The sequence below is a fragment of the Lampetra fluviatilis genome, chromosome 22 (assembly GCF_964198595.1).
Source record: "Lampetra fluviatilis chromosome 22, kcLamFluv1.1, whole genome shotgun sequence".
NCBI lineage: Eukaryota > Metazoa > Chordata > Hyperoartia > Petromyzontiformes > Petromyzontidae > Lampetra > Lampetra fluviatilis.
In genome coordinates, this window is record NC_136296.1 from 1,280,001 (window position 1) to 1,297,500 (window position 17,500).

Below are 17,500 nucleotides of genomic sequence, written 5' to 3' on the forward strand. Positions count from 1 at the left end.
ATTCTGGACTCCTGGTTGAGCCCCGAAAGAGTGGCATTAAACGGTCTTTTACAAGAAAATCTTGATCCCAATGCAGTACACCATATCCGCGTGCAATTGGCAGGTGAACTGACTGGGTGAATTGAAGAGTAAAACGCGACCCATCCAGATACGAAAATGCAAAAGCCTACAACACCTGGTATTCCCAGGCAGTCTCCCATCCAAGTACTAACCAGGCTCGACCCAGCTTAGCTTTCGAAATCAGACGAGATCGGGCGCATTCAGGGTGATATGGTCGTAGGCCATACTTGCAGAAACCTGACGCTCATTCACATGTAAAAATCAAGATTCAACTCTACTGCGGGAGGTCAACACTCATGAAAACGTTTATTCTGGACTCCTGGTTGAGCCCCGAAAAAGTGGCATTAAACGGTCTTTTAGAAGAAAATCTTGATCCCAATGCAGTACACCATATCCGCATGCAATTGGCAGGCGAACTGACTGGGTGAATTGAAGAGTAAAACGCGACCCATCCAGATACGAAAATGCAAAAGCCTACATCACCTGGTATTCCCAGGCAGTCTCCCATCCAGGTACTAACCAGGCTCGACCTTGCTTAGCTCCCGAGATCAGACGAGATCGGGCGCATTCAGGGTGATATGGTCGTAGGCCATACTTGCAGAGACCTGACGCACATTCATTTGTAAAAATCAAGATTCAACTCTACTGCAGGAGGTCAACACTCATGAAAAAGTGTATTCTGGACTCCTGGTTGAGCCCCGAAAGAGTGGCATTAAACGGTATTTTACAAGAAAATCTTGATCCCAATGCAGTACACCATATCCGCGTGCAATTGGCAGGTGAACTGACTGGGTGAATTGAAGAGTAAAACGCGACCCATCCAGATACGAAAATGCAAAAGCCTACAACACCTGGTATTCCCAGGCAGTCTCCCATCCAAGTACTAACCTGGCTCGACCCTGCTTAGTTTTCGAGATCAAAGGAGATCGGGCGCATTCAGGGTGATATGGTCGTAGGGCATACTTGCAGAGACCTGACGCACATTCATATGTTAAAATCAAGACTCAACTCTACTGCGGGAGGTCAACACTCATGAAAACGTTTATTCTGGACTCCTGGTTGAGCCCCGAAAGAGTGGCATTAAACGGTCTTTTACAAGAAAATCTTGATCCCAATGCAGAACACCATATCCGCGTGCAATTGGCAGGTGAACTGACTGGGTGAATTGAAGAGTAAAACGCGACCCATCCAGATACGAAAATGCAAAAGCCTACAACACCTGGTATTCCCAGGCAGTTTCCCATCCAAGTACTAACCAGGCTCGAACCTGCTTAGCTTCCGAGATCAGACGAGATCGGGCGCATTCAGGGTGATATGGTCGTAGGCCATACTTGCAGAGACCTGACGCACATTCATTTGTAAAAATCAAGATTCAACTCTACTGCAGGTGGTCAACACTCATGAAAACGTTTATTCTGGACTCCTGGTTGAGCCCCGAAAGAGTGGCATTAAACGGTCTTTTACAAGAAAATCTTGATCCCAATGCAGTACACCATATCCGCGTGCAATTGGCAGGTGAACTGACTGGGTGAATTGAAGAGTAAAACGCGACCCATCCAGATACGAAAATGCAAAAGCCTACAACACCTGGTATTCCCAGGCAGTCTCCCATCCAAGTACTAACCAGGCTCGACCCTGCTTAGCTTCCGAGATCAGACGAGATCGGGCGCATTCAGGGTGATATGGTCGTAGGCCATACTTGCAGAGACCTGACGCACATTCATTTGTAAAAATCAAGATTCAACTCTACTGCAGGAGGTCAACACTCATGAAAACGTGTATTCTGGACTCCTGGTTGAGCCCCGAAAGAGTGGCATTAAACGGTCTTTTACAAGAAAATCTTGATCCCAATTCAGTACACCATATCCGCGTGCAATTGGCAGGTGAACTGACTGGGTGAATTGAAGAGTAAAACGCGACCCATCCAGATACGAAAATGCAAAAGCCTACAACACCTGGTATTCCCAGGCAGTCTCCCATCCAAGTACTAACCAGGCTCGACCCTGCTTAGCTTCCGAGATCAGACGAGATCGGGCGCATTCAGGGTGATGTGGTCGTAGACCATACTTGCAGAGACCTGACGCACATACATATGTAAAAATCAAGATTCAACTCTACTGCGGGAGGTCAACACTCATGAAAACGTTTATTCTGGACTCCTGGTTGAGCCCCGAAAGAGTGGCATTAAACGGTCTTTTACAATAAAATCTTGATCCCAATGCAGTACAACCATATCCACGTGCAATTGGCAGGTGAACTGACTGGGTGAATTGAAGAGTAAAACGCGACCCATCCAGATGCGAGAATGCAAAAGCCTACAACACCTGGTATTCCCAGGCAGTCTCCCATCCAAGTGTAATGCGGGCGAAAGCGACCTTCCGGATGTGACGTCACGAGGAGGCGGAGCCAGGTGACGTGGGTGAAAGGTTGGGGTCCTTAAGCGGGTAAACCGGAAAGAGAAGGCAGTCGGGGTGTGAATGGAAAGGTGTGGGGCCACGCGGGCGTACGAGCCGAGGGGGCACCGTCGAAGCGGGAGCCAAACCCGGGAACAGTAGGGAGCTACTGGGAGGTGTAAAGCTGCAGATAGAGATAGGCAGTAAGGCTGTGTGTGAGGGGCAGCGGGGTGGCTGCCAAGAGTCGCAGGAGCGTCGAGAAGGCGAGACAGCACGAGGCTGTCAGAGCTGCAGCAGGAACAGCCAAGGGAGCTGTGTGAGAGTACAGTAGCGGAGCTGCTGTGGGGCTGCAAGAGCGACAAGAACAGCAGCGGGGCTGCTGATGGTGACTGGAGTGACATCGGAACCAGCACTGAGAGAATAAGAGAGACAGCCGTGTGGGAACGCAGTACGGACCGAATAAAGGACACTGAGCCAGAGATCGTGGTCAAGTCTTTTATTACACTGGGGTCAGAAGTGAAACGGCATGTCTAAGCAAGTAAGGAAGAAAATTCCCCCGGCGCCAGCATCGGCTTCTTCGTCCGACGACGACGAATTCCCTCCGACCACGGATTCTGCTGGGGTGGTGGAGGAGAGCCCTGCTGAGGCGAGCACGGGGACGGGCGTGGAAGATGTCGGCGCGATGGCGGGTCCGTCAACAACATCGGACGCTGAGCAAAGATGGCAACAGGTGGCAGAACAACTGGAGACACTCAAGGACGTCCTGGCGCATCTATGTCACCTCGTTACGCCAAGGACGACGACGGAACGAGAAGGTGCTCCACGGGCCGCCACGTTGCCTGCCCTGCCGCCGCCATTGGCCACGCGGCAAGAAGACGCCATCTTGCGCGCTCCACGGCGCCAAACCGCCATCTTGGCCACGCCGCGGGCCGACGCCATTTTGAATTTGCCTCCAGAACAACCATCATTGGAAGACGGCGTAAAGAGGAGTCAGAGTCGCCACCTTACTACAGTTAAGGAATTCTCTATCGGGGGCGATTGGAGCGCTTTCGCCTGCCGATTTTCGGCGGCGGTTCGTTCAGCAAGATGGACCGATGCGGAGGCTTTGGAAGTGTTGCCGACTCTACTGGACGACGAATCTGTTCGATTTTTCCGTTCCATAACGGCCGATAAGAAGAAGACTTTATGTGGAGTTTTTGAGGAAATGGCCGACGCCTATGAGCCACCTGACGACGCGCATCGGCGATTCGCTCAACGACAACGAGCACCCGAAGAATCGCCCGTGGCGTTCAGGGGTGCGGTGTTGGAGCTGGCCATGGCAGCATAACCTGACACGCCACAGGATCTGCTTGAGCCTCTCATATTGGGAAAAATGCTGGAGCTGTCTCGGGATCTGGGGATCCCCATGCCTGTGTGTGGGCATGAGAAGCTCACGTCCCGGGCGGCAGCAAAGTGTCTGGATGCGCAGTTTAATTTCCGTCGCTGGAAGCAAGTGGCGGCATGGACGGGTGGGCCCGTCAAGGAAGGAGGCGCGATGGGGTGGGACCCCACAAGGGCGATCTATGTGCCGGATGAGCGGGGTCCTCGGGAGCTGACGGCCGCCTCCTCTCCATGGTCGGGACGCGGAAGGCCGGGGCCGCGCGCTACGCCATCGGGACGGGGCCGCCGGGATGCAAGACCTGCGCTTCGGCGCAACGAGGCCGATTGCTTCCGCTGCGGCCGTAAGGGCCATTACGCCAAAGATTGCTGGGCCCGCTTCCCGGGTCCGCCGCAGCAGGAGCCCACAACACCGGACAAGCCGACCAAGGAACCTCCAAAACAGGCATGTCGGCACGCACCAGACACTCGGCAAGGCTTTACACCTCACCCACCACCTTTGTTGCGCGATCCTATTGTTGTTGTTAAAGAAAGGCCATCGACGGGGCCTTGTCATTCAGTTACGCAGTGGCGCAAATTGGCACGGAGAGTTGTCGCGGCCGCTACGGGTTCGTCCACTGTACCGGGGTCTATACAAGGTGTGGACGTGCGCATTTTGGTCGACTCGGGAGCGTCTGCGACTATTATATCGGATGTCATTTTCCATCTGTTGGGCATTCCGCCGGGGGCTGTGCGTCCGGTTTATGGGTCTTGCGTCGCTGCGAACGGGGGTAGTATGGGTATCGTGGGCCAGGTGGATGCTAAGATATCTATAGGGGATGTGTCGGCTTATGGCGTTGTGTTAATATCGAGATCTTTGGCGGTTCCTTGCTTACTAGGCACGGATTTTTTGGCTAAGATGCACATTTTGATTAAAATCAATGAGAATTGTATTGAATTGCCGGGGGGCCGTCGAATCTCGTTTCTGCCGTCGCCCTGGGGGCGACCTGCTTCGGCCGTACAGGTGCAGGCGCTGTCCGTCGCATCTGTGGACATCCCACCTGGTTCACAGATGCTTATACCCTTGCGGTATCGGAAGCCCCTGCCCAATCGGCTAGGAGCAGTAGGGGTCTTGTTGTCGCCATCCGCCACGATAACAACAGGATTGGCGTTAGTTGGGGCACAGACCATCGTCCGGCCGGATCAATTACCGGTTTTACAGGTGCTTAATGCGGGGGTGGAAAACATCCGTGTTCCGGCCGGTACGGTTGTGGCACATGCCACTACGGCGTTTGCGACGCACGATTGTCCGCATCGCCGGGGAGTGGTCGCTGGTGTTTCCGAGCCAAGGGGTTCGGATAATCGTTGGATCGCTACCTTATGTGACGAAAATTCTTCCCTGTCCGTGGGGCAACGTGATGCGCTGCGTAAATTGTTGCTGACGTATTCGGATGTGTTCAGCTCCGACGATTTGGATTTGGGACGCACATCGTTGCTTTCCCATCACATTGAGACGGGCGACGCTGCCCCTATTCGGTTAAATTCGCATCGGATGAGTCCAGCGGAGCGAGAACACGTTCGGGGGGCGGTGGAAGACATGTTGGCTGCGGACATTATATCGCCATCTAACAGCCCATGGGGCGCTCCTGTGGTCTTGGTTAAGAAAAAGGATGGCAACTTGCGATTTTGTGTTGATTTCCGGAAATTGAATAAGATATCGGTGGCAGATGCGTACCCCCTGCCGCGTATGGACGACTCCCTTGACGCATTGTCGGGGGCTAAGTTCTTTTCCACACTGGACCTCTCTTCGGGATTTTGGCAGCTTCCCCTTGACGAGTCCTCACGGGAGAAAACCGCATTCCGTACGCCGCAGGGGTTATTTCAATTCAACTGCCTCCCGATGGGATTGAATGCGGCCCTTGCTACGTTTCAAAGGTTGATGGAGCTCGTTTTGACGGGGTTGCAGTGGGAGACGTGTCTTATATATTTGGACGATATTATTGTGTTCAGCCGCACATTCGAGGAACATTTAACGCGGCTGGAGACAGTGTTCACGAGGATGCGCTCTGCCAATTTGAAATTCAAACCAAAGAAATGCCACCTACTGCAACGGTCCGTCCGTTATTTGGGGCACATTGTGAGTGCAGAGGGGGTGTCCACGGATCCGGAAAAGACGGCGTGCGTCCGGGATTGGCCGACTCCGGCCTCCGTGGGGGATGTTCGGCGGTTTTTGGGATTTGCCTCGTATTACCGAAGATTTGTGCCGGGGTTTGCGACGATTGCGAGGCCCTTGCATCTCCTTACGGGTAAAGGACGGAAATTTGTTTGGGGAGAGCCAGAAGAGGCGGCCTTTCGGAGTCTGCGTGATCTATTGGCTACGGCCCCGACATTGGATTATCCCGATTTTGATCGCCCTTTCATTCTTGATACGGACGCGAGTGACACAGGTATTGGGGCGGTATTATCACAGTCTAAAGGGGGCGTAGAGCGCGTCGTGGCGTATGGTAGCCGAGTCTTGTCGCCTGCGGAAACACGCTACTGTGTCACTCGTAGAGAACTTTTGGCGGTTGTTTTTTTCCTATGCCAATTTCGACCGTACCTTTACGGTCGTTCGTTTATTGTGCGTACGGATCATGCGGCCTTGCAATATGCACTCAAAATGGACCAGCCATCGGGACAGTGGGCACGTTGGTTGGACACGCTGCAGAAATTTTCCTTCCAAATTCAACATCGGAAGGGAGTGCGCCATGCGAACGCTGACGCACTTTCCAGATTACCAGGGCGCGCCCCTTGTAAATGTGCGTCGGGGACGCATAGGTGTTCGCCGATTCTGAACCCCCCTCAGCCGCTTACGTTGGCCGTCGGGAAGTCGGATACTCCGATGGAACCGGGACCGACTGATGGGGTTTTGAATCTGCCGCGGTCTGTCTGGATTCGGGAACAGATGATGGACGAGTCGTTGTTGTCCATGCGGAAGCGGTCTATGAGGGACAATGGGAGTCCAAGTTCGGCTGTGGGGTCGCGAACCGCTCTCCGAGATGGTCTGCTTATGTGGCAAGAAAGGTTCCAGGAAAGCTGGCGTGTGGTGGTACCAACGTCCTTGCGATTTGAGTTGATTAGAACTCTCCATTGTGACACACTATTGCATTTAGGGGTGCAGAAGACTTTGTTGACGTTACAACGTCATTATTTTTGGCACGGCATGGCGACAGATGTCGTAGGGCACGTGCGCGTGTGCCCTGAATGCGCCCGGCGTAAGCCGCCTAAACATCCTTACGTGCCGCCTCTCCAGTCGATTCAGGTGTCTCGAGTCAATGAATTGGTGGCACTGGACATATTGGGACCCTTCCCACCATCGGCGAGGGGAAATAAATATTTGCTGGTAGGGGTTGAGTATCTCTCCCGTTGGCCGATGGCCTGGCCGTTGCCCAATCAGTCGGCCGCGGCCATCACCGACGCCTTTTTGTTTGGGTACATTATGGACAAGGGGGCACCTGAGAGACTCCTCACGGACCAGGGCCGAAATTTCTCTTCTAAATTATTGGCTGAAGTGTGCGCAGGCCTTGGGACTAAGAAAATACGGACATCTCCATACCATCCGCAGACGGATGGTATGGTTGAGCGGCTGAACAGGACATTGTCTGCCATGCTTTGCCATACTGTGAGTGAACAGCAATCAGATTGGGATCTGCACATCCCCGGAGTGCTTTCGGCGTACAGGATGACGCCCCATGCGGCTACAGGGTATTCGCCGTTTTACCTGATGTATGGTCGGGAAAACGTGCCTCCGGTGGATGTGCAATTGGGTACTGGGGTGAAGGGACCTCGTAAACCACTCCCTGAATACATTCAGGACACGGTTCGCCGGGTTACGGAGGCGCGGGAAAACGCCCGCGTGGCTACGGCCAAAGCCCAGGCCCGGAACGAGCGGTATGCTCGGCGGTCTGAGGGGGAGTGCCCCTGGAAGGTGGGAGACCTGGCCTGGCTCCATTGCCCGCAGGTGCGGCCGGGGACCTCTCCTAAATTGCACAAACCTTGGCATGGTCCTGTGCGCCTCATTGAGGTTCCCAATCCACAGTCGGCGCGCGTTCAGATTGGGTCTCGCCGTTTGTTTGTTCATACGTCGCGGTTAAAACCATATGTTGCTCCCCTACGTGATGCGTCATCTCCCAATGTTGCCTTGCCGGGGTCTGTTGCTGCTGACTCTGACTCTTCCCCGCCTGCGTCCATTGATCTTGCTAGAGCGCCTGTCGTACCTGTTCCAGACAGGCCGACCGTGACACCGCGGGGGAGGAGTGGGCCTGTTCGGAGGGCGCCTGCCAGGGCTGCGGGACCTTCAAGCCCGGCGACCCTTCCGACCCCGCTGCAGGCGCATTCGCGGAATACGACCAAGACTGATTCGTCAGGGATACGAGACGTCGGTGGACTTCCAATCGCAGCAGGGGAATTACCCCCTGTCATTCCTCGTGTTCCATCGCGTCCCCGTTCTACAAGTGGGCCGCCGACCATCCGGGACGGGCCGGCGACCCGCACTCGTTCCAAATCGCTTACGTTTCGTTGATTGTATGTTGTTATTGTTCTTGTTCTTGCCGTCGTATTTATCGCATGCTTTCGTACGTTCGTCGATGTTACTTGTGTTGTTGTTCTTGTTGTTATATTGCATGCTTAGTGTCCTTTAAGGGGGAAGGTCGGTTCACCGCATTACGCTTTGGTATTGTTCAGCCGAGGTCGGCTGGGTTTTTTCTATGGGGGAGGGTGGTGTAATGCGGGCGAAAGCGACCTTCCGGATGTGACGTCACGAGGAGGCGGAGCCAGGTGACGTGGGTGAAAGGTTGGGGTCCTTAAGCGGGTAAACCGGAAAGAGAAGGCAGTCGGGGTGTGAATGGAAAGGTGTGGGGCCACGCGGGCGTACGAGCCGAGGGGGCACCGTCGAAGCGGGAGCCAACCCCGGGAACAGTAGGGAGCTACTGGGAGGTGTAAAGCTGCAGATAGAGATAGGCAGTAAGGCTGTGTGTGAGGGGCAGCGGGGTGGCTGCCAAGAGTCGCAGGAGCGACGAGAAGGCGAGACAGCACGAGGCTGTCAGAGCTGCAGCAGGAACAGCCAAGGGAGCTGTGTGAGAGTACAGTAGCGGAGCTGCTGTGGGGCTGCAAGAGCGACAAGAACAGCAGCGGGGCTGCTGATGGTGACTGGAGTGACATCGGAACCAGCACTGAGAGAATAAGAGAGACAGCCGTGTGGGAACGCAGTACGGACCGAATAAAGGACACTGAGCCAGAGATCGTGGTCAAGTCTTTTATTACACAAGTACTAACCTGGCTCGACCCTGCTTAGTTTTCGAGATCAAAGGAGATCGGGCGCATTCAGGGTGATATGGTCGTAGGCCATACTTGCAGAGACCTGACGCACATTCATATGTTAAAATCAAGATTCAACTCTACTGCGGGAGGTCAACACTCATAAAAACGTTTATTCTGGACTCCTGGTTGAGCCCCGAAAGAGTTGCATTAAACCGTCTTTTACAAGAAAATCTTGATCCCAATGCAGTACACCATATCCGCGTGCAATTAGCAGGTGAACTGACTGGGTGAATTGAAGAGTAAAACGCGACCCATCCAGATACGAAAATGCAAAAGCCTACAACACCTGGTATTCCCAGGCAGTCTCCCATCCAAGTACTAACCAGGCTCGACCCTGCTTAGCTTCCGAGATCAGGCGCATACAGGGTGATATGGTTCTAGGCCAAACTTGCAGAGACCTGACGCACATTCATATGTAAAAATCAAAATTCAACTCTACTGCGGGAGGTCAACACTCATGAAAACGTTTATTCTGGACTCCTGGTTGAGCCCCGAAAGAGTGGCATTAAACGGTCTTTTACAAGAAAATCTTGATCCCAATGCAGTACACCATATCCGCGTGCAATTGGCAGGTGAACTGACTGGGTGAATTGAAGAGTAAAACGCGACCCATCCAGATACGAAAATGCAAAAGCCTACAACACCTGGTATTCCCAGGCAGTCTCCCATCCAAGTACTAACCTGGCTCGACCCTGCTTAGTTTTCGAGATCAAAGGAGATCTGGTGCATTCAGGGTGATATGGTCGTAGGCCATACTTGCAGAGACCTGACGCACATTCATATGTTAAAATCAAGATTCAACTCTACTGCGGGAGGTCAACACTCATGAAAACGTTTATTCTGGACTCCTGGTTGAGCCCCGAAAGAGTGGCATTAAACGGTCTTTTACAAGAAAATCTTGATCCCAATGCAGTACACCATATCCGCGTGCAATTGGCAGGTGAACTGACGGGGTGAATTGAAGAGTAAAACGCGACCCATCCAGATACGAAAATGCAAAAGCCTACAACACCTGGTATTCCCAGGCAGTCTCCCATCCAAGTACTAAGCAGGCTCGACCCTGCTTAGCTTCCGAGATCAGACGAGATCGGGCGCATTCAGGGTGATATGGTCGTAGGCCATACTTGCAGAGACCTGGCGCACATTCATTTGAGAAAATCAAGATTCAACTCTACTGCGGGAGGTCAACACTCATGAAAACGTTTATTCTGGACTCCTGGTTGAGCCCCGAAAGAGTGGCATTAAACGGTCTTTTACAAGAAAATATTGATCCCAATGCAGTACACCATATCCGCGTGCAATTGGCAGGTGAACTGACTGGGTGAATTGAAGAGTAAAACGCGACCCATCCAGATACGAAAATGCAAAAGCCTACAACACCTGGTATTCCCAGGCAGTCTCCCATCCAAGTACTAACCTGGCTCGACCCTGCTTAGTTTTCGAGATCAAAGGAGATCTGGTGCATTCAGGGTGATATGGTCGTAGGCCATACTTGCAGAGACCTGACGCACATTCATATGTTAAAATCAAGATTCAACTCTACTGCGGGAGGTCAACACTCATGAAAACGTTTATTCTGGACTCCTGGTTGAGCCCCGAAAGAGTGGCATTAAACGGTCTTTTACAAGAAAATCTTGATCCCAATGCAGTACACCATATCCGCGTGCAATTGGCAGGTGAACTGACGGGGTGAATTGAAGAGTAAAACGCGACCCATCCAGATACGAAAATGCAAAAGCCTACAACACCTGGTATTCCCAGGCAGTCTCCCATCCAAGTACTAAGCAGGCTCGACCCTGCTTAGCTTCCGAGATCAGACGAGATCGGGCGCATTCAGGGTGATATGGTCGTAGGCCATACTTGCAGAGACCTGGCGCACATTCATTTGAGAAAATCAAGATTCAACTCTACTGCGGGAGGTCAACACTCATGAAAACGTTTATTCTGGACTCCTGGTTGAGCCCCGAAAGAGTGGCATTAAACGGTCTTTTACAAGAAAATCTTGATCCCAATGCAGTACACCATATCCGCGTGCAATTGGCAGGTGAACTGACTGGGTGAATTGAAGAGTAAAACGCGACCCATCCAGATACGAAAATGCAAAAGCCTACAACACCTGGTATTACCAGGCAGTCTCCCATCCAAGTACTAACCAGGCTCGACCCTGCTTAGCTTTCGAGATCAGACGAGATCGGGCGCATTCAGGGTGATATGGTCGTAGGCCATACTTGCAGTAACCTGACGCTCATTCACATGTAAAAATCAAGATTCAACTCTACTGCGGGAGGTCAACACTCATGAAACGTTTATTCTGTACTCCTGGTTGAGCCCCGAAAGAGTGGCATTAAACGGTCTTTTACAATAAAATCTTGATCCCAATGCAGTACACCATATCCACGTGCAATTGGCAGGTGAACTGACTGGGTGAATTGAAGAGTTAAACGCGACCCATCCAGATGCGAGAATGCAAAAGCCTACAACACCTGGTATTCCCAGGCAGTCTTCCATCCAAGTACTCACCAGGCTCGACCCTGCTTAGCTTCCAAGATCAGACGAGATCGGGCGCATTCAGGGTGATATTGTCGTAGGGCATACTTGCAGAGACCTGACGCACATTCATATGTTAAAATCGAGATTCAACTCTACTGCGGGAGGTCAACACTCATGAAAACGTTTATTCTGGACTCCTGGTTGAGCCCCGAAAGAGTGGCATTAAACGGTCTTTTACAAGAAAATCTTGATCCCAATGCAGTACACCATATCCGCGTGCAATTGGCAGGTGAACTGACTGGGTGAATTGAAGAGTAAAACGCGACCCATCCAGATACGAAAATGCAAAAGCCTACAACACCTGGTATTCCCAGGCAGTCTCCCATCCAAGTACTAACCAGGCTCGACCCTGCTTAGCTTCCGAGATCAGACGAGATCGGGCGCATTCAGGGTGATATGGTCGTACGCCATACTTGCAGAGACCTGACGCACATTCATTTGTAAAAATCAAGATTCAACTCTACTGCAGGTGGTCAACACTCATGAAAACGTTTATTCTGGACTCCTGGTTGAGCCCCGAAAGAGTTGCATTAAACCGTCTTTTACAAGAAAATCGATGATCCCAATGCAGTACACCATATCCGCGTGCAATTGGCAGGTGAACTGACTGGGTGAATTGAAGAGTAAAACGCGACCCATCCAGATACGAAAATGCAAAAGCCTACAACACCTGGTATTCCCAGGCAGTCTCCCATCCAAGTACTAACCAGGCTCCACCCTGCTTTGCTTCCGAGATCAGACGAGATCGGGCGCATTCAGGGTGATATGGTCGTAGACCATACTTGCAGAGACCTGACGCACATACATATGTAAAAATCAAGATTCAACTCTACTGCGGGAGGTCAACACTCATGAAAACGTTTATTCTGGACTCCTGGTTGAGCCCCGAAAGAGTGGCATTAAACGGTCTTTTACAAGAAAATCTTGATCCCAATGCAGTACAACCATATCCACGTGCAATTGGCAGGTGAACTGACTGGGTGAATTGAAGAGTAAAACGCGACCCATCCAGATGCGAGAATGCAAAAGCCTACAACACCTGGTATTCGCAGGCAGTCTCTCATCCAAGTACTAACCTGGCTCGACCCTGCTTAGTTTTCGAGATCAAAGGAGATCGGGCGCATTCAGGGTGATATGGTCGTAGGGCATACTTGCAGAGACCTGACGCACATTCATATGTTAAAATCAAGATTCAACTCTACTGCGGGAGGTCAACACTCATGAAAACGTTTATTCTGGACTCCTGGTTGAGCCCCGAAAGAGTGGCATTAAACGGTCTTTTACAAGAAAATCTTGATCCCAATGCAGAACACCATATACGCGTGCAATTGGCAGGTGAACTGACTGGGTGAATTGAAGAGTAAAACGCGACCCATCCAGATACGAAAATGCAAAAGCCTACAACACCTGGTATTCCCAGGCAGTCTCCCATCCAAGTACTAACCAGGCTCGACCCTGCTTAGCTTCCGAGATCAGACGAGATCGGGCCCATTCAGGGTGATATGGTCGTAGGGCATACTTGCCGAGACCTGACGCACATTCATATGTTAAAATCAAGATTCAACTCTACTGCGGGAGGTCAACACTCATGAAAACGTTTATTCTCGACTCCTGGTTGAGCCCCGAAAGAGTGGCATTTAACGGTCTTTTACAAGAAAATCTTGATCCCAATGCAGTACACCATATCCGCGTGCAATTGGCAGGTGAACTGACTGGGTGAATTGAAGAGTAAAACGCGACCCATCCAGATACGAAAATGCAAAAGCCTACAACACCTGGTATTCCCAGGCAGTCTCCCATTAAAGTACTAACCAGGCTCGACCCTGCTTAGCTTCCGAGATCAGACGAGATCGGGCGCATTCAGGGTGATATGGTCGTAGGCCATACTTGCAGAGACCTGACGCACATTCATTTGTAAAAATCAAGATTCAACTCTACTGCAGGTGGTCAACACTCATGAAAACGTTTATTCTGGACTCCTGGTTGAGCCCCGAAAGAGTGAAATTAAACGGTTTTTTACAAGAAAAGCTTGATCCCAATGCAGTACACCATATCCACGTGAAATTGACAGGTGAACTGACTGGGTGAATTGAAGAGTTAAACTCGACCCATCCAGATGCGAAAATGCAAAAGCCTACAACACCTGGTATTCCCAGGCAGTCTCCCATCCAATTACTAACCAGGCTCGACCCTGCTTAGCTTCTGAGATCAGACGAGATCGGGCACATTCAGGGTAATATGGTCGTAGGCCATACTTGCAGAGCCTGACGCACATTCATATGTTAAAATCAAGATTCAACTCTACTGCTGGAGGTCAACACTCATGAAAACGTTTATTCTGGACTCCTGTTTGAGCCCCGAAAGAGTGGCATTAAACGGTCTTTTACAAGAAAATCTTGATCCCAATGCAGTACAACCATATCCACGTGCAATTGGCAGGTGAACTGACTGGGTGAATTGAAGAGTAAAACGCGACCCAACCAGATGCGAGAATGCAAAAGCCTACAACACCTGGTATTCCCAGGCAGTCTCCCATCCAAGTACTAACCTGGCTCGACCCTGCTTAGTTTTCGAGATCAAAGGAGATCGGGCGCATTCAGGGTGATATGGTCGTAGGGCATACTTGCAGAGACCTGACGCACATTCATATGTTAAAATCAAGATTCAACTCTACTGCGGGAGGTCAACACTCATGAAAACGTTTATTCTGGACTCCTGGTTGAGCCCCGAAAGAGTGGCATTATACGGTCTTTTACAAGAAATTCTTGATCCCAATGCAGAACACCATATCCGCGTGCAATTGGCAGGTGAACTGACTGGGTGAATTGAAGAGTAAAACGCGACCCATCCAGATGCGAGAATGCAAAAGCCTACAACACCTGGTATTCCCAGGCAGTCTCCCATCCAAGTACTAACCAGGCTCGACCCTGCTTAGCTTCCGAGATCAGGCGCATTCAGGGTGATATGGTCGTAGACCATACTTGCAGAGACCTGACGCACATACATATGTAAAAATCAAGATTCAACTCTACTGCGGGAGGTCAACACTCATGAAAACGTTTACTCTGGACTCCTGGTTGAGACCCGAAAGAGTGGCATTAAACGGTCTTTTACAAGAAAATCTTGATCCCAATGCAGTACAACCATATCCACGTGCAATTGGCAGGTGAACTGACTGGGTGAATTGAAGAGTAAAACGCGACCCATCCAGATGCGAGAATGCAAAAGACTACAACACCGGGTATTTCCAGTCAGTCTCCCATCCAAGTACTAACCTGGCTCGACCCTGCTTAGTTTTCGAGATCATAGGAGATCGGGCGCATTCAGGGTGATATGGTCGTAGGCCATACTTGCAGAGACCTGACGCACATTCATATGTTAAAATCAAGATTCAACTCTACTGCGGGAGGTCAACACTCATGAAAACGTTTATTCTGGACTCCTGGTTGAGCCCCGAAAGAGTTGCATTAAACCGTCTTTTACAAGAAAATCTTGATCCCAATGCAGTACACCATATCCGCGTGCAATTGGCAGGTGAACTGACTGCGTGAATTGAAGAGTAAAACGCGAACCCATCCAGATACGAAAATGCAAAAGCCTACAACACCTGGTATTCCCAGGCAGTCTTCCATCCAAGTACTCACCAGGCTCGACCCTGCTTAGCTTCCAAGATCAGACGAGATCGGGCGCATTCAGGGTGATATTGTCGTAGACCATACTTGCAGAGACCTGACGCACATTCATATGTTAAAATCAAGATTCAACTCTACTGCGGGAGGTCAACACTCATGAAAACGTTTATTCTGGACTCCTGGTTGAGCCCCGAAAGAGTGGCATTAAACGGTCTTTTACAAGAAAATCTTGATCCCAATGCAGTACACCATATCCGCGTGCAATTGGCAGGTGAACTGACTGGGTGAATTGAAGAGTAAAACGCGACCCATCCAGATACGAAAATGCAAAAGCCTACAACACCTGGTATTCCCAGGCAGTCTCCCATCCAAGTACTAGCCAGGCTCGACCCTGCTTAGCTTCCGAGATCAGACGAGATCGGGCGCATTCAGGGTGATATGGTCGTAGGCCATACTTGCAGAAACCTGACGCTCATTCACATGTAAAAATCAAGATTCAACTCTACTGCGGGAGGTCAACACTCATGAAACGTTTATTCTGGACTCCTGGTTGAGCCCCGAAAGAGTGGCATTAAACGGTCTTTTACAATAAAATCTTGATCCCAATGCAGTACACCATATCCACGTGCAATTGGCAGGTGAACTGACTGGGTGAATTGAAGAGTTAAACGCGACCCATCCAGATGCGAGAATGCAAAAGCCAACAACACCTGGTATTCCCAGGCAGTCTCCCATCCAAGTACTAACCAGGCTCGACCCTTCTTAGCTTCTGAAATCAGGCGCATTCAGGGTGATATGGTTCTAGGCCAAACTTGAAGAGACCTGACGCACATTCATATGTAAAAATCAAAATTCAACTCTACTGCGGGAGGTCAACACTCATGAAACGTTTATTCTGGACTCCTGGTTGAGCCCCGAAAGAGTGGCATTAAACGGTCTTTTACAAGAAAATCTTGATCCCAATGCAGTACACCATATCCGCGTGCAATTGGCAGGTGAACTGACTGGGTGAATTGAAGAGTAAAACACGACCCATCCAGATGCGAAAATGCAAAAGCCTACAACACCTGGTATTCCCAGGCAGTCTCCCATCCAAGTACTAACCAGGCTCGACCCTGCTTAGCTTCCGAGATAAGACGAGATCGGGCGCCTTCAGGGTGATATGGTCGTAGGCCATACTTGCAGAGACCTGACGCACATGCATTTGTTAAAATCAAGATTAAACTCTACTGCGGGAGGTCAACACTCATGAAAACGTTTATTCTGGACTCCTGGTTGAGCCCCGAAAGAGTGGCATTAAACGGTCTTTTACAATAAAATCTTGATCCCAATGCAGTACACCATATCCACGTGCAATTGGCAGGTGAACTGACTGGGTGAATTGAAGAGTTAAACGCGACCCATCCAGATGCGAGAATGCAAAAGCCTACAACACCTGGTATTCCCATGCAGTCTTCCATCCAAGTACTAACCTGGCTCGACCCTGCTTAGTTTTCGAGATCAAAGGAGATCGGGCGCATTCAGGGTGATATGGTCGTAGGCCATACTTGCAGAGACCTGACGCACATTCATATGTTAAAATCAAGATTCAACTCTACTGCGGGAGGTCAACACTCATGAAAACGTTTATTCTGGACTCCTGGTTGAGCCCCGAAAGAGTGGCATTAAACGGTCTTTTACAAGAAAATCTTGATCCCAATGTAGTACACCATATCCACGTGCAATTAGCAGGTGAACTGACAGGGTGAATTGAAGAGTAAAACACGACCCATCCAAATGCGAAAATGCAAAAGCCTACAACACCTGGTATTCCCAGGCAGTCTCCCATCCAAGTACTAACCAGGCTCGACCCTTCTAAGCTTCTGAAATCAGGCGCATTCAGGGTGATATGGTCGTAGGCCATACTTGCAGAGACCTGACGCACATTCATATGTAAAAATCAAGATTCAACTCTACTGCGGGAGGTCAACACTCATGAAAACGTTTATTCTGGACTCCTGGTTGAGCCCCGAAAGAGTGGCATTAAACGGTCTTTTACAAGAAAATCTTGATCCCAATGCAGTACACCATATCCGCGTGCAATTGGCAGGTGAACTGACTGGGTGAATTGAAGAGTAAAACGCGACCCATCCAGATACGATAATGCAAAAG

General features: G+C 50.7%; 23 non-coding genes and 6 pseudogenes across 23 annotated transcripts in view; all 29 read right to left on the bottom strand.

Moving 5' to 3' along the window:
- Positions 1 to 163: 163 nt before the first annotated feature.
- Positions 164 to 282, bottom strand: LOC144939159 (5S ribosomal RNA). The gene has a single exon (XR_013638352.1). It is a non-coding gene; the product is annotated as a 5S ribosomal RNA (ribosomal RNA).
- A 249-nt stretch (positions 283 to 531) lies between these two features.
- LOC144939237 (5S ribosomal RNA) lies at positions 532 to 650 on the bottom strand. The gene has a single exon (XR_013638427.1). It is a non-coding gene; the product is annotated as a 5S ribosomal RNA (ribosomal RNA).
- Positions 651 to 899: 249 nt separating this feature from the next.
- On the bottom strand, positions 900 to 1,018 carry LOC144939457 (5S ribosomal RNA). Its single transcript, XR_013638633.1, has one exon. It is a non-coding gene; the product is annotated as a 5S ribosomal RNA (ribosomal RNA).
- A 249-nt stretch (positions 1,019 to 1,267) lies between these two features.
- Positions 1,268 to 1,386, bottom strand: LOC144938906 (5S ribosomal RNA). Its single transcript, XR_013638112.1, has one exon. It is a non-coding gene; the product is annotated as a 5S ribosomal RNA (ribosomal RNA).
- Positions 1,387 to 1,635: 249 nt separating this feature from the next.
- Positions 1,636 to 1,754, bottom strand: LOC144940294 (5S ribosomal RNA). Its single transcript, XR_013638871.1, has one exon. It is a non-coding gene; the product is annotated as a 5S ribosomal RNA (ribosomal RNA).
- Positions 1,755 to 2,003: 249 nt separating this feature from the next.
- On the bottom strand, positions 2,004 to 2,122 carry LOC144940566 (5S ribosomal RNA). Its single transcript, XR_013639131.1, has one exon. It is a non-coding gene; the product is annotated as a 5S ribosomal RNA (ribosomal RNA).
- A 7,319-nt stretch (positions 2,123 to 9,441) lies between these two features.
- Positions 9,442 to 9,550, bottom strand: LOC144939923 (5S ribosomal RNA; annotated as a pseudogene).
- Positions 9,551 to 9,799: 249 nt separating this feature from the next.
- Positions 9,800 to 9,918, bottom strand: LOC144939373 (5S ribosomal RNA). The gene has a single exon (XR_013638555.1). It is a non-coding gene; the product is annotated as a 5S ribosomal RNA (ribosomal RNA).
- A 249-nt stretch (positions 9,919 to 10,167) lies between these two features.
- On the bottom strand, positions 10,168 to 10,286 carry LOC144940548 (5S ribosomal RNA). Its single transcript, XR_013639114.1, has one exon. It is a non-coding gene; the product is annotated as a 5S ribosomal RNA (ribosomal RNA).
- Positions 10,287 to 10,535: 249 nt separating this feature from the next.
- Positions 10,536 to 10,654, bottom strand: LOC144939374 (5S ribosomal RNA). Its single transcript, XR_013638556.1, has one exon. It is a non-coding gene; the product is annotated as a 5S ribosomal RNA (ribosomal RNA).
- Positions 10,655 to 10,903: 249 nt separating this feature from the next.
- On the bottom strand, positions 10,904 to 11,022 carry LOC144940549 (5S ribosomal RNA). Its single transcript, XR_013639115.1, has one exon. It is a non-coding gene; the product is annotated as a 5S ribosomal RNA (ribosomal RNA).
- A 249-nt stretch (positions 11,023 to 11,271) lies between these two features.
- Positions 11,272 to 11,390, bottom strand: LOC144939063 (5S ribosomal RNA). Its single transcript, XR_013638262.1, has one exon. It is a non-coding gene; the product is annotated as a 5S ribosomal RNA (ribosomal RNA).
- Positions 11,391 to 11,638: 248 nt separating this feature from the next.
- On the bottom strand, positions 11,639 to 11,757 carry LOC144939515 (5S ribosomal RNA). Its single transcript, XR_013638689.1, has one exon. It is a non-coding gene; the product is annotated as a 5S ribosomal RNA (ribosomal RNA).
- A 249-nt stretch (positions 11,758 to 12,006) lies between these two features.
- LOC144940567 (5S ribosomal RNA) lies at positions 12,007 to 12,125 on the bottom strand. Its single transcript, XR_013639132.1, has one exon. It is a non-coding gene; the product is annotated as a 5S ribosomal RNA (ribosomal RNA).
- Positions 12,126 to 12,375: 250 nt separating this feature from the next.
- Positions 12,376 to 12,494, bottom strand: LOC144938691 (5S ribosomal RNA). The gene has a single exon (XR_013637906.1). It is a non-coding gene; the product is annotated as a 5S ribosomal RNA (ribosomal RNA).
- A 250-nt stretch (positions 12,495 to 12,744) lies between these two features.
- Positions 12,745 to 12,863, bottom strand: LOC144939845 (5S ribosomal RNA; annotated as a pseudogene).
- Positions 12,864 to 13,112: 249 nt separating this feature from the next.
- LOC144939139 (5S ribosomal RNA) lies at positions 13,113 to 13,231 on the bottom strand. The gene has a single exon (XR_013638333.1). It is a non-coding gene; the product is annotated as a 5S ribosomal RNA (ribosomal RNA).
- A 249-nt stretch (positions 13,232 to 13,480) lies between these two features.
- On the bottom strand, positions 13,481 to 13,599 carry LOC144940444 (5S ribosomal RNA). The gene has a single exon (XR_013639013.1). It is a non-coding gene; the product is annotated as a 5S ribosomal RNA (ribosomal RNA).
- A 249-nt stretch (positions 13,600 to 13,848) lies between these two features.
- On the bottom strand, positions 13,849 to 13,967 carry LOC144939456 (5S ribosomal RNA). The gene has a single exon (XR_013638632.1). It is a non-coding gene; the product is annotated as a 5S ribosomal RNA (ribosomal RNA).
- Positions 13,968 to 14,216: 249 nt separating this feature from the next.
- On the bottom strand, positions 14,217 to 14,335 carry LOC144939458 (5S ribosomal RNA). The gene has a single exon (XR_013638634.1). It is a non-coding gene; the product is annotated as a 5S ribosomal RNA (ribosomal RNA).
- A 249-nt stretch (positions 14,336 to 14,584) lies between these two features.
- LOC144939781 (5S ribosomal RNA) lies at positions 14,585 to 14,693 on the bottom strand (annotated as a pseudogene).
- A 250-nt stretch (positions 14,694 to 14,943) lies between these two features.
- LOC144939823 (5S ribosomal RNA) lies at positions 14,944 to 15,062 on the bottom strand (annotated as a pseudogene).
- Positions 15,063 to 15,312: 250 nt separating this feature from the next.
- LOC144939371 (5S ribosomal RNA) lies at positions 15,313 to 15,431 on the bottom strand. Its single transcript, XR_013638553.1, has one exon. It is a non-coding gene; the product is annotated as a 5S ribosomal RNA (ribosomal RNA).
- A 249-nt stretch (positions 15,432 to 15,680) lies between these two features.
- Positions 15,681 to 15,799, bottom strand: LOC144940360 (5S ribosomal RNA). The gene has a single exon (XR_013638935.1). It is a non-coding gene; the product is annotated as a 5S ribosomal RNA (ribosomal RNA).
- A 248-nt stretch (positions 15,800 to 16,047) lies between these two features.
- Positions 16,048 to 16,156, bottom strand: LOC144940128 (5S ribosomal RNA; annotated as a pseudogene).
- Positions 16,157 to 16,404: 248 nt separating this feature from the next.
- LOC144939086 (5S ribosomal RNA) lies at positions 16,405 to 16,523 on the bottom strand. The gene has a single exon (XR_013638283.1). It is a non-coding gene; the product is annotated as a 5S ribosomal RNA (ribosomal RNA).
- A 249-nt stretch (positions 16,524 to 16,772) lies between these two features.
- Positions 16,773 to 16,891, bottom strand: LOC144939445 (5S ribosomal RNA). The gene has a single exon (XR_013638623.1). It is a non-coding gene; the product is annotated as a 5S ribosomal RNA (ribosomal RNA).
- A 249-nt stretch (positions 16,892 to 17,140) lies between these two features.
- On the bottom strand, positions 17,141 to 17,249 carry LOC144940095 (5S ribosomal RNA; annotated as a pseudogene).
- A 249-nt stretch (positions 17,250 to 17,498) lies between these two features.
- LOC144939145 (5S ribosomal RNA) overlaps positions 17,499 to 17,500 on the bottom strand; it is a 119-nt gene continuing 117 nt past the window's right edge. The window contains exon 1 of the ribosomal RNA XR_013638338.1: positions 17,499 to 17,500. This exon is cut by the window's right edge and continues 117 nt beyond it. This is a non-coding gene — a ribosomal RNA (5S ribosomal RNA).